The sequence below is a fragment of the Hyla sarda genome, chromosome 4 (assembly GCF_029499605.1).
Source record: "Hyla sarda isolate aHylSar1 chromosome 4, aHylSar1.hap1, whole genome shotgun sequence".
Taxonomy (NCBI): domain Eukaryota; kingdom Metazoa; phylum Chordata; class Amphibia; order Anura; family Hylidae; genus Hyla; species Hyla sarda.
Window position 1 is genome coordinate 106310377 of NC_079192.1, and position 12915 is coordinate 106323291.

Below are 12915 nucleotides of genomic sequence, written 5' to 3' on the forward strand. Positions count from 1 at the left end.
GTTTAGGCATTAAGCATTTTGTTATCATGCTGAAACTCTAACAGTAACTGGGATTTAACCGAGCAAAGCCACCGGTAACAGTCATGCTTAGCCATTTTACAATGTACTGGAAGGAAGGGCACTCTTCAAAGGAAATGGGACCGGCTTCAGCTAATAGAGGCACTGAACCAATGTACTAAACACTGCTCGGGGCAGGACTTATAACAGCCAAAGCCACAATAAAAGAAATGTCAACAATCTTAATAAGGTTTAATAGAAGGTCAGATTATCCATGTACTTAGTCATCATCATTCTTCAAATGGGATTTGACGGACATGGCCTTTTAAATGTATTTTGTCAGCATGTCATTCTACAGTTTAAATGCACATACAGTAAAATGAATGGCAATTCTTGATGATCAGTGACTTTCACTAGAATTGGGACAGTTGTATTTTAATTGACTTTTCCCCCTTGAGTGCATTGCTGGAAAGTCTACTCTGCGGTACACTGGCAGCAGGAGGAAACAGCTGAACTCTTGTCCAATTTCCCCGGCTCAGCCGTCATGTGGTATCCATTTGCAGTGCCACTGTCATGGTTTACATTCAGACATGTGTCCCGCAGATTAAAGTGAGATTTTCTGACTCGTGTATATAGATTACATTTTCTAAATTTGGATACATTAGTTAGGTCGAGTACTATGTTTAATGTAATCTTTATGTGTATATGGCCATAAAATGGTCTTTATGAACTCTGTATGTATAGATATAATGTTCTATGTTTGTGGTTTGTAAGATAAAACTGAAATAACACAATGCAATCATATATCTACAAAGAACTACCAAATGTGCAATGATTTTAATATTCTAGTATCAGGTCAAAAATATAAAGTTAACCTCCAAAACAAGGAAGACAAACTCTCAGATGATAGGCTGCATGTGGCAACCAGTATTCAAAGGAGATTTATATCCACCATGTGCTGAACAGGTATGAGTACTGAATAAAGTTAACATGATAATGATGATGTTATTAATATTACTAATAATAAAAGAATACTATAATAAAACAGGTGCATATTAAACTTAATGTTTGGCCCAGAGGATGAGATGAGGGCGAGATGAGCGGCGGCAGCAGGGTAAGATGAGCTGCGGCGGCAGGGCGAGATGTGCGACGGCCGGGGGGAGATGAGCGACGGCGGCAGGGGGAGATGAGCGGCGGGGTGAGATGAGTGGCAGTCCGGGGGAGATGAGCGTTGGCAGGGTGAGATGTGTGTGGCGGCCAGGGGGAGATGAGCGGTGGCGGCAGTGGCAGAAGGGGGAGATGAGCGGTAGGCAGGGGGAGATGAGCGGTGGTGGCAGAGGGAGGTGTGTGGAGGCCGGGGGAGATGTGCGGCAGCCAGGGGGAGATGAGCGAAGCCGGTAGGGGGAGATGAGCGGTGGTGACAGGGGGGACAGGAGTGGCAGCGGCAGGGGGAGATGTGCGGCAGCAGGGGGGAGATGAGCGGTGGCGGTGGGTTAAGATTACAGGGGAGGGGGAGATGAGATGAGGGGCAGGGGCAGCAGAGGGCTCCTAGAAATATGAAACTACACTGTAGTTTCATATTTCCCCGGCGGTGCCGTGATTGGCCGAGACCAACCGGCCAATCATGGCACCGCCCGGGAAATATGAAATTACAGTGTTGTTTCATATTTCTGGGAGTCGGCCGGCTCCGTTGCCCCGGCCACTGGCCTGTATCAACCACCCGCCCAAGAGTTGCAACTGCAACTCCCAGCATGTCACTCTAAGGGCATTCTGGGAGTTGTAGTCTTGCAACAGCAAGCGGGCTGGTGGTAGATGCGGCTGGCATTTTAACACCAGGGTGCCTCCATCTTTTTCTAAACTACAACTCCCATCATGGACGTTGTAGTTTAGAAATGGGGTGCCTCCAGCTGTTTCTAAACTACAACTCCTGTCATGGAGATTGTAGTTTAGAAACAGGGTGTCTCCATCTGTTGCTAAACTACAACTCCCATCATGGTAGTTGCAGTTTAGCAACAGCTGGAGTCTCACTGTTCCCAAACAGGGTGCCTCCAGCTTTTGGTAAACTACAACTCTCATCATGGGAGTTATAGTTTAGCAACAGCTGGAGTCTCCAGATGTTGCTAAACTGGAGGATCACTGTTGCTAAATTAAAACACCCACCATTCCCAGACAGCCAAAGGCTGTCTGGAAATAATGTGGGTTGTAGTTTAGCAACAGCTGGAGGCTCCCTGTTTGGAAACACTGATTTATGGGCAATCTCCCGGGAGAGCCCTATAAATATACTAACATATATATTTTTTTTTTTCTTATCATTTCAAATCCGTTTATGTAGAGGAGGACTACTTCAGATTCGGAGGATGACACATGTTTTTTTATATTAATAAAATGGCTAACGAGGGCTTGTGGGGGGAGTGTTTTTTGGAATAAAAGTTTTTTAAACGTGTTGTGTTTTTTTTAAATTTACTTTACAGGCTTAGTGGTGGAAGCTGTCTAATAGACGGAATGCATTACTACGCCTGGGCTTAGAGTTAGCCTCAAAAACAGCTAGCGCTAACCTCCAATAATTACCCCAGTGCAGGGAAGAGCAATGGTCCTCACCCACCCTGGTAACGTCAAGCTGTTTCTGATTGGTTGGTATCTGGCTGAAAAAAAAACCTGTGTGGTTCCCCATATTTTCATTCTCAGCCAGATACCAACCAAGCAGAAACAGTTTGACATTACCAGGGTGGGCGAGGACCATTGTTACTGGCCCTCCCCAACCTAAATAATGACAGACTGTTACAACCTAGGCCCAGGGGTGCCATTTTTTGACGCTCCGGGCCTGTTGGTACCAGCTCTTCTGGCACCCCTGTGGCAGTGGGTACCGGAGTAATAATTGGGGGTTAGCACTAGCTGTTTTTGAGGCTAACAAGAAGCCCCGGCTTAGTAATGGATTCTGTCTATAAGACGGCTTCCACTACTAAGAAAGTAAAGTACATTTTATTTTTAAAACATGTTTAAAAAAAAAAATTATTCCCCCTAAAAAACTCCCCCTACAAGCCCTCTTTAAGCATTTTGCTAATTAAAAAAAAAAAAAAAAAACACTGGTCATCATAGTCCACTGAAGACAAAGAAGTCCTCTGCATACATGGATCTGAAATGAGAAGAAAAAAACACATAAAAAAATTGTTTAGTACATTTAGGGAAAAAAAAGAAGCCGTCTGCATACAATAAAAACTTTTATTCCAAAAAACACTGCCCCCACAAACCCTCGTTAACCATTTTATTAATATAAATAAAAAAAAAACATGGGTTATTGTTGTAGTCCTCCGAATCTGAAATAGTCCTCCTCTACAAAAACGGATTTGAAATTATAAGAAAAATAAATATATATATATATATATATATATATATATATATATATATTAGTATATTTATAGGGCTCTCCATTGGGGAGATTGCCCATAAATCAGTGTTTACAAACAGGGAGCCTCCAGCTGTTTTAAAAACTTTTAATAAACACAGAGGAGAGGAGGTGGTGTTTCCCAGTAGTGTTCTAAAGTTGTTTATTGGTTTTTGCTTATGTGTGCTATAAAAATTGCATTCAAAAGTAATTTATTATTTTTTTGTTTATGTAAGCCAGATTTATCAACCCCCTGTGATAGTATGATAAATATGTCACACATAAGCAAAACCAAAGCAAGAAAAAAATGCCTATAGTACTCGCTTACCAAAGCAACAATGATAAATGTCCCCTTTTAAGTTTTGAAAGCAGTTTGCATTCCAAAACAGCTACCGTATATACTCGAGTATAAGCCTAGTGATGTTGCCTTGACGACGACACACAGGGAAGTTCATGCGCAGGGAGGCTGCACATGAACGCCCCTGTGCGTTGTTGTCAAGGCAATGTCACTAGTTCTAGGCAGGCCCGGAGTGCGGAGAAGAAAGCCCCCCCCCCCCCCGGTGAAAATGGATGCCCGGAACGACTAACCCTCCCCACTGGACGGTCCCTGCAGCATAGATGGCCCAGACCAGCTCACCCTTTCTTCCCACCGAGGGGAGGTGAGTAGAAAACTAAAGGGGGTGGGGGATCTGGATGATGACGAAGGCCGCAGTGGTCTTCAACTTGCAGACCTCCAGAGGTTTCAAAACGACAACTCCCAGCATGCCCGGACAGCCGATGGCTGAAGGGATTGACAGGTGGTGAGGGTGAAGGGGGGGGGGATGATGACGGGGGTCTGGATGATGACGGGGGTCTGGATGATGACGGGGGTCTGGATGATAACATGGGGGGATGATGTATTTCCCGTCCTAGGCTTATAGTTGAGTCAATAACTTTTCCTGGGTTTTTGGGGTGAAATTAGGGGCCTCGGCTTATATTCGGGTATATACGGTATGTATTTGCATAATTTTGGCCCTTCTCCCCATTGAGGCTCACAATCTAATTTTCTCCCATTTTTTCCCCCTATACAAACATGCTACAGTTAATTTCACATTGAAGGTTATCTTTTCTTTTTTCTACACATTTTAATAAACTTTGTAATTTCTATTTTTTAATTATAAGGATATTCTTTAGCAGTTTCACATAAATGTGTGTCTCTCCCTTAAAGAGTATCTCAGGGAAAGAAACCTACACTCACTTATTCCATGCCCCTGCCACCATTGTTTCTGATGGTGCAAGTCATCCTTGTCATCCATGTTGATATAAGAAAGTGGCCATTATAGCTCTGTACCACCTCAGCCATTCATTGGCTAAACAGGCACTTCCTTGCCAACACAAGGTAGCACTGACCAGTGGGGCAATAGGGGAGCAGGGAAGAAGAGTTGCACGACCTTGATTAATAAATCACACATAAGCAAAACCCGGGAAACCTGCTTACAAAAGCTCTTTTATTTTATTCTTTCGTCATCATAGTCTCAAGACTGTAAGAATGCTTTTAGCAAATACACACATCTCCTGTGAAGACAGATGCATAGACATCCGATCTTGCTCCGTGATAATGGCACAACGTTTCAGGGGCAGACCATCTTATTTATATACCTTAATATATTTATAAATATTGAAACTCAATTAAAACTAAGAGCAACTAAACAGTAATCTAATGGCAAACCATCAGAGTGCATAAATAAGTCAAACAGACCTGCCAAATATAATAAAACAATTTCTAGATATCTTAGTAGAATGTAGTACTCCAAATACAGCTGATGCACTACATCTGCCATGATGCTCAGCTGCTACAGAGACATGTGGCCATCTGATGGCCAAGGGTCTAAGATGTGGAAGACTTAGCACATTGTTTTTGCCAGTTTTCCTCCTATATAAATAAGCCCTTTCACTCTGATTCATAATTCTTTGGTCAATAAATGCCTTAACCAGAAGCATGTGTGTTGACAAGTTATTGCTTAAATGTAATCTGAATTGGCTTATCCATCTCTAAGAAAAACGGTTCTATCTGAAATCCATTACATGCTTTTTGCAGCTTGCGGTGCATAATATTATGTAGCAAAATGAATAGCTTGTTTGATTTTAAACATAATATTGATTCTTAGACGTACACATATATTGTGTTATTCTTACTTGGAATGCGTGAATGTTAAGTTTATCTGTTTTTTTGAAGACCTGCATTGAAAATTATGCCCTGTAGCTGCCTCTGCTATACATCAGAAGTAGGAAACTTCAGTTCTTCTGTGGTAAATCCTTTTTGATATTTACACTAATGATTTGTGCACCACTTTCTAATCTTCACATTCAAATGATTAGACAATAACGTTAGATTGTGCCTGTGTTCTCCTAGCAGTTGTGCATATTTACTGAGGCGTCTTGAGTGAAGATTGTGCACATACCGTTAATCCATCTGCCTACCTTGGTTACACGCTTAGATGAAATCACTGCTTCCAAGATCTTAACCTTTCAAGTTAAAATGTTTCTTTCCAATGCTGGCTGCTGGCAAGAGAACGCTGGCTCGGAAATTCCTTGGTGTTTTGAAAATACCCAGTAAGCCAGCAACTTTGAAAAATGGTCCCAAAAGCTATATCAATCTGGAATAGCTCAAAAACTCCATAGTTTTTGGATTCAAAGACATCAGGATAACATGGGAAGAAATATTTTGAATGACAAGAACGAAGGAAGAATCAGGAACTGTATCTAGAGGATCTGAAAGTGACCGGTTGAGTGTTTGTTAATAAAAGTCTGAACATTAAAGGGAATCTGTCATATGGCTTTACGTAAGTGCACAGAATTTCCATCCTTAACCCCTTAATGACCCAGCCCATTTTCACCTTAAAGGGGTACTCCGCCCCTAGACATCTTATCCCTATCAAAAGGATAGGGAATAAGATGTCAGATCGCGGGGGTCCCACCGCTGGGGACTCTTGGGATCTCAGCTGCAGCTGCCCGCTTTCATTACTGCACAGAGCAAACTCGCTCTGTGCGTAATGACAGGCGATACAGGGGCCAGAGCATCGTTACGTCACGGCTCTGCCCCTCGTGACATCACGGCCCGCCCCCTTAATGCAAGTATATGGTGTTGGGCGTGAAGGCCGCCAAGCCTCCTCCCATAGACTTGTATTGAGGGGGCGGGCTGTGACATCACAAGGAGGCTGAGCCGTGACGTAACGATGCTCCGGCCCCTATGTTGCCCGTCATTACGCATAGAGCGAGTTTTCTCTGTGCAGTAGTGAAAGCGGGCTGCTGCAGCCGAGATCCAGGGGTACCCCTTTAAGGACTCGGGCATTTTTTGCACATCTGACCACTGACACTTTAAGCATTAATAACTCTGGGATGCTTTTACTTTTCATTCTGATTCTAAGACTGCTTTTTCAAGACATATTCTACTTTATGTTAGTGGTAAAATTTAATCGATACTTGTATCATTTCTTGGTGAAAAATTTGAAAATTTTGCATTTTTTTTTTTACTTTGAAACTCTCTGCTTATAAGGAACATGGACATCCCAAATAAATTATACAGGGTTGGCCATTTATATGGATACACCATAATAAAATGGGAATGGTTTTGATGTAACTTTATTCTTTCATGAGTTATTTACAAGTTACTGACCACATATAAAATGTGTTCAATGTGCTTCCCATTGTGTTGGATTGTCAATGCAACCCTCTTCTCCCACTCTTCACACACTTATAGCAACACCGCAGGAGAAATACTAGCACAGGCTTCCAGTATCCGTAGTTTCAGGTGCTTCACATCTCGTATCTTCACAGCATAGACAATTGCCTTCAGATGACCCCAAAGATAAAAGCCTAAGGGGGTCAGATCGGGAGACCTTGGGGGCCATTACATTGCCCACAACGACCAATTCACATTCCAGGAAACTGTTCATCTAGGAATGCTCGGAGCTGACACCCATAATGTGGTGGGGCACCATCTTGCTGGACAAACTCAGGGAACGTGCCAGCTTCAGTGCATAAAGAGGGAAACACATCATCATGTAGGCCACTGGATATGTAAAATTGCTACATGATAATCTACATGATGACCCATCTTGAAAAGTTTCCCCCCTCACATATACTAATGTGCCACAAACAGGAAGTTAATATCCCCAACCATTCCCATTTTATTAAGGTGTATCGATATAAATGGCCCACCCTGTATATTGATTCACATATACATTATGTTTGCATCATGAAGTTGACATGTTTTTACTCTTGGAAGACATCAGAGGGCTTCAAAGTTCAGCAGTAATTTTCCAATTTTTCAAAATTGGAATTTTTCAGGGACCAGTTCAGTTTTGAAGTGGATTTGAGAGGCCTTCATATTAGAAATACCCCATAAATTACTTCATTATAAAAACTGCACCCCTCAAAGTAATGACATTCAGTAAGTGTGTTAACCCTTTAGATGTTTTGCAGGAATAGCAGCAAAGTGAAGGGGAAAATTCAAAATCTTAATTTTTTGCATGTTCTTGTAGACCCAGTTTTTGAATTTTTACAAGGGGTAAAAGGAAAGAAATCACTCTAAAATTTGTAACCCAATTTCTCTTGAGTACAAAAATATGTGTATGTCAAGTGCTCTGTGTGTGCACTAGAGAGCTCAGAAGGGAAGGAGCGACAATGGGATTTTGGAGAGTGAGTTTTTCTGAAACGGTTTTTGGGGGCATGTCACATTTAGGTGCCAGAACAGCAAAAAAAAACAACACATGGCATACTATGGCATACTATTTTGGAAACCACACCCGACAAGGAACGTAACAAGGGGTCCAGTGAGCCTTAACACCCCACAGTTGGATGTGAAAATTAATTTTTTTCACTAAAATGCTGAGTAATAGGAGAAAATGTCACTCAAAATGTATAACCCCATCTCTTCTGAATATGAAAATACCCCTTGCGTGGATGTCAAGTGCACTGCAGGCGTACTATAATGCTTAGAAGAGAAGGAGTCAAATTTGGCTTTTGGAAAGCAAATTTTGCTGAAATGATTTTTGGGGGGCATGTCACATTTAGGAAGCCCCTATGGTGCCAGAACAGCAAAAAAAAAAAAAAAACACATGGCATACTATTTTGGAAACTACACCCCACAAGGAATGCAACAGGTGTTTGACAACATTTCGTTAAAGTCGGATGTGTAAATGAAAAAAAAAAAATCCCCAAAATGCTGGTTTTTCCCCAAATTTTACATTTTTACAAGGGGTAATAGGACAAAATGCCCCCCAAAATGTGTTACCCCATTTCTTCTGAGTATGGAAATACCCCATGTGTGGACATCAAGTGCAAGGTGGGAAGGGAAGTACCGTATATACTTGAGTATAAGCCGAGTTTTTCAGCACAAATTTTCGTGCTGAAAACGTCCCCCTCGGCTTATACTCGAGTGAAGAAAAAAAAATTGTAGGCATACTGGTGGGGGTGGCGAGGGGGATGGGCCAGGCCGTCCATCGCACCCAACTGTCCAAATTCCAGTGGGGAGGGTGGGCCAGTCTGGAAGGCCCTTCCAGTCTTGACTGGAAGGCCCTTTTCACCGCTCCAGGCCTGCCCCGTACTAGCGACACTGCATTGACGCAGCCGCACAGGGATGTCCCTCGGCAGTGTCATCAATGCAGCGTCACTAGTACGGGGCATGCCCAGAGCAGAGAAGAGGGCCTCCCGATCAAGATGGACAGCCCGGACCGGCTCAACTCTCCCTTTGGAATTTGGCGGGTCCCCGCAGCTTAGATGGGCGACGATGGATGGCTGCTAGGGAAGGACCAACAGAGCTACAACTGGGGAAGTGAGTAGAGAACAAGTGAGAGGAGTATGTATGAGGACGAAGGTCTACATGATGACAGGGGGGATAATGGGGGTCGGGATGATAACAGGGGGTCGGGATGGTGACGGGGGGGGGGATGATGTATTTTCCCCCCTAGGCTTATACTTGAGTCAATAAGTTTTAGGTTTTTGGGGTGAAATTAGAGACCTCGGCTTATATTTGGGCCGGTTTATACTCGAATATACACGGTAGGTGGGATGACCCTGAATCACATGCAGGATGCAACCTGTCAGCAGTCAGTCACGCCTGTGATGTCACAGCGCTATATATTTCTCAGCCATATTCCGGATCGTCATTTAATTCATTACACTGCATAGAGATAGGACGGACATCGCTGTGTGTGTGTTACACAGAAAAGCTTTTTGAAGCAGTGTTTCACCTCTTAGTCACCCCAGCCTTCTGTTGGACACAGAACACAGCATTTTTGCACAGAAATGAATTCTTACTGCAGCAATTAACCCCTCAGTCACTGTGAACAGCATTGTTGTCAGAACCTATAGGGTTAAAAGGTTCTGACAGGTTCTTTGTTTGCTTTTGTTGCCAGGTTACACCTAGCTGCCTAGGTGATCAACTGACTGCTTGATGAGAGCACCTGTGAGTTGACTATTTAACCTGGCAGTTGGCTCTCAGTCAGCGCCTGTGAAAGAGTCTTTTTACTCCAGTAGCTAGCGTGTATTCCCTGTTTCTCCTGTATTACCCGGCATCTTTGACTTTTGGCTTTCATTTCGACTTCTCTATGGTATCCACTTCTCTGTGGACTTGGTACTTTGACTTCTCCTGGCTTTGACGCGGTTAGTTGACTCTGGAGTGTGTAGTGGTGTGGTGAATGTGTAGTCGTATTTTGTTATTCTGTCTGTTATCCCACTGTTCCCGGACCTAGTCAGTGTCATTGTAGTTTATTATTTTGATTATTACGCCCCTCACGTATACAGGAAGGGACTGTCTTCATGGTTACGGACCTGCCGTTTAGGGCATGTACGTAAGTAGGCAGGGATAGGGGAGCGGGCGAGATTAGTGTGCACTCCTTCCCTGCCCATACATGACAATTGTATTCCAGAGAGGGGCAGAGAGCTGTGTTGCCTCAGCTGCAGAAACATTTTCAGAGGAGGGAGAAATAAATTTTTAGGGCAAATCTGTGTCTTTGTTCAACAACAACTGGTCTGCTGGTTATACTAGTCTGTTGACGGCATAATCCATACCCAGCAGTCGATTCCTAATAGTATTTGAGAGAGAGTCTTTTTGCAATTTTGGTTTTAGTATACAGTGACTGTGTGCTGCAGCACTGTTGTGTACTGCTGTTGTTGTGGGCTCATTTTTCTGCCCTCATCAGTGCATAACACATACCTACATTTAAGGCTTCTTTCACACTACAAAATTGTCCGTTTTTAAACATCTGTATGAAGTTCCGTCTGAAAACCAGCTGAAAACGGCAGTAACAAAATCCTATGCATCTGTTAGAAAATCCCGTTTCCAATAGTCGTTTGAATCCGTTATAGTCCGTTATTGATAACGGACGTTATTTTGTGACGGAAGATAGTTCGGAAGAAAATAGTTCATGAACTATTTTCTTCCGAACTGTCTTCTGTCACAAAATAACGTCCATTATCAATAACGGACTATAACGGATTCAAACGGCTATTGGAAAATCCCACAGACTATAATGGGATCTTCTAACGGACGTATAGGATTTTGTTACTTCCGTTTTCAGCTGGTTTTCAGACGGAACTTCATACAGATTTTTAAAAACAGAGAATTTTGTAGTGTGAAAGAAGCCTAAGTGGTGTACTATTTTGTACCTGTTAATCTGTCAAGGGCCTACATACTGTGAAAGGACAGCCAAAAGTAATCACCAGCTGGTGTTATACTCCAACATGTTTTTTTAAGCGTACTGTAGTGCATTTTTTAACCCTCATAAGAGCATACCACATACCTACATCTACGTGGTGTACTATTTTGTACCTAATAACATTTCAAGGGCCTACATACTGTGAAAGGACTGCCGAAAGTAATCACCGGCTGGTGTTTTACTCAAATAATTTATGAAGTGTACAGTAGCGCATTTTTCTGCCCTCATAAGTGCAGACCACATACCTACATCTAAGTAGTGTACTATTTTGTACCTGTTAATCTATCAAGGTCCTACATACTGTGAAAGTCCAGGCGAAAGTAATCACTGGCTGGTGTTTTACGCCAATACGTTTTTTTAAGCGTACTGTAGCATATTTTTCTGCCCTCTTTGCTCCACCACAAATGGTCTGCTGGTTAAACTAGTCTGTAGATGGTATAATACAGCCAAAAGTAATCACCGGCTGGTGTTTTACTCCAATACGTTTTTTTAAGCGTACTGTAGCGCATTTTTTGCCCTCATAAGTGCATACCCCATACCTACATCTAAGTAGTGTACTATTTTAATGCTGTTAATCTATCAAGTGCCTAGATACTGTGAAAGCCAAAAGTACACACCTGCTGCTGTTCTGGACAAATACAGTTTTAAACGTAGTGAAGCATATTGTACTCCCCTCAAATATGCACTAAGTATTTCAGGCAGAGAAGTGCCCGGACATGCACAGAGGAGTGGCAGAGGCCTAAATTCATCAGAAAGAGGTCACAGCAGACTAGGGGTGAGTGGCAGCAGGAGTCGCAGAGAGAGGCCTGGGCTCCCAGTATAAGCTAGCGGTCGTTTCTCGACAAGCAACCCATCTGCCATCATCGATTGGTTAACACAATCATCCACTTCATCACAAGTGACATCTGATACCCCCAGCCAACAGTCCGTGGCTTCCTCAGAAACAACCCTCAATTGGCATGGCCCAGGAGCAGTCCATGTCCTCCTATTGCCTCTGTCCTGTGCTGTTCCCTAGCCTAAAGAAGTATCTTATGCTGTGGGTTCAGCTCCACTATTCAGTAAGGACGATCTAATAGAGGACAGTAAGCAGCTACTTCCCAGCCAAGAAGTGGAGGAGACATCCGCCACTACCTCCGCTAGGTGGGCAAGTAGTGATGAGGAGAGTGACGTGGGAGGCGCTGTTGTCAGCGTTCAGGGACCTGAGGAGGACATCAGTGACATGCAGACACTTGTTGATGATGATGAAGCCGATCGCACTTGGAAGTCGAGTGCAGAAGGGGCTTCATCATCATCAGGAGAAGAGGGTTGCAGGTTGCCCATGAGGCAGCAGCTGAGCCAGCAAGGTGGTATCATGGTTGGCAGTCAGCATGGTGGCAGAAGTGGAAATTTTGGAACCAAACTTGCCAGGGGGAGACCACCAGCCTACCTTCCCAGGAGGTAGTGGAACAGGGGTTCCTGGAGACAACGGCAGTAGAAGTCAATTTGTGCAGACACTTGGTGGGAAAATCAGCTACTCGGCAGTGGGCTTGCGTAGTGACAGATGAATTCTTGCCATTCGGCAGCGGGATGACTTCTGGCTCTCCACCTTATTGGACCCTCGCTACCGTCACAAAATGGGGGCCTTTTTTTCACCCACTGAGAGGGAGGACAAACTGACCTACTACAGAGGCATCCTACGTAGTCAGTTGGCTGATGCCTATCGGTGCCATTGTTTATCCTCTCTTAGTTCTGAATCCGGGGGCCCTCTGTGCTCTCTTCCACTGCCATGGCTGTTGATGAGGGGTGGGGTGGCAGGAGCAGTACCAGATCCATCAGCAGCAGCCTGAGTCTAGATTC

The 12915-nt window shown here is 43.6% G+C and overlaps 1 long non-coding RNA gene across 1 annotated transcript; it reads left to right on the forward strand.

The window, feature by feature from the left end:
* The first annotated feature begins 3900 nt into the window (after positions 1–3900).
* LOC130366878 (uncharacterized) lies at positions 3901–6159 on the forward strand. The gene is made up of 3 exons (XR_008891972.1): positions 3901–4038; positions 5595–5667; positions 5772–6159. It is a non-coding gene; the product is annotated as an uncharacterized LOC130366878 (long non-coding RNA).
* The last annotated feature ends 6756 nt before the right edge of the window (positions 6160–12915 follow it).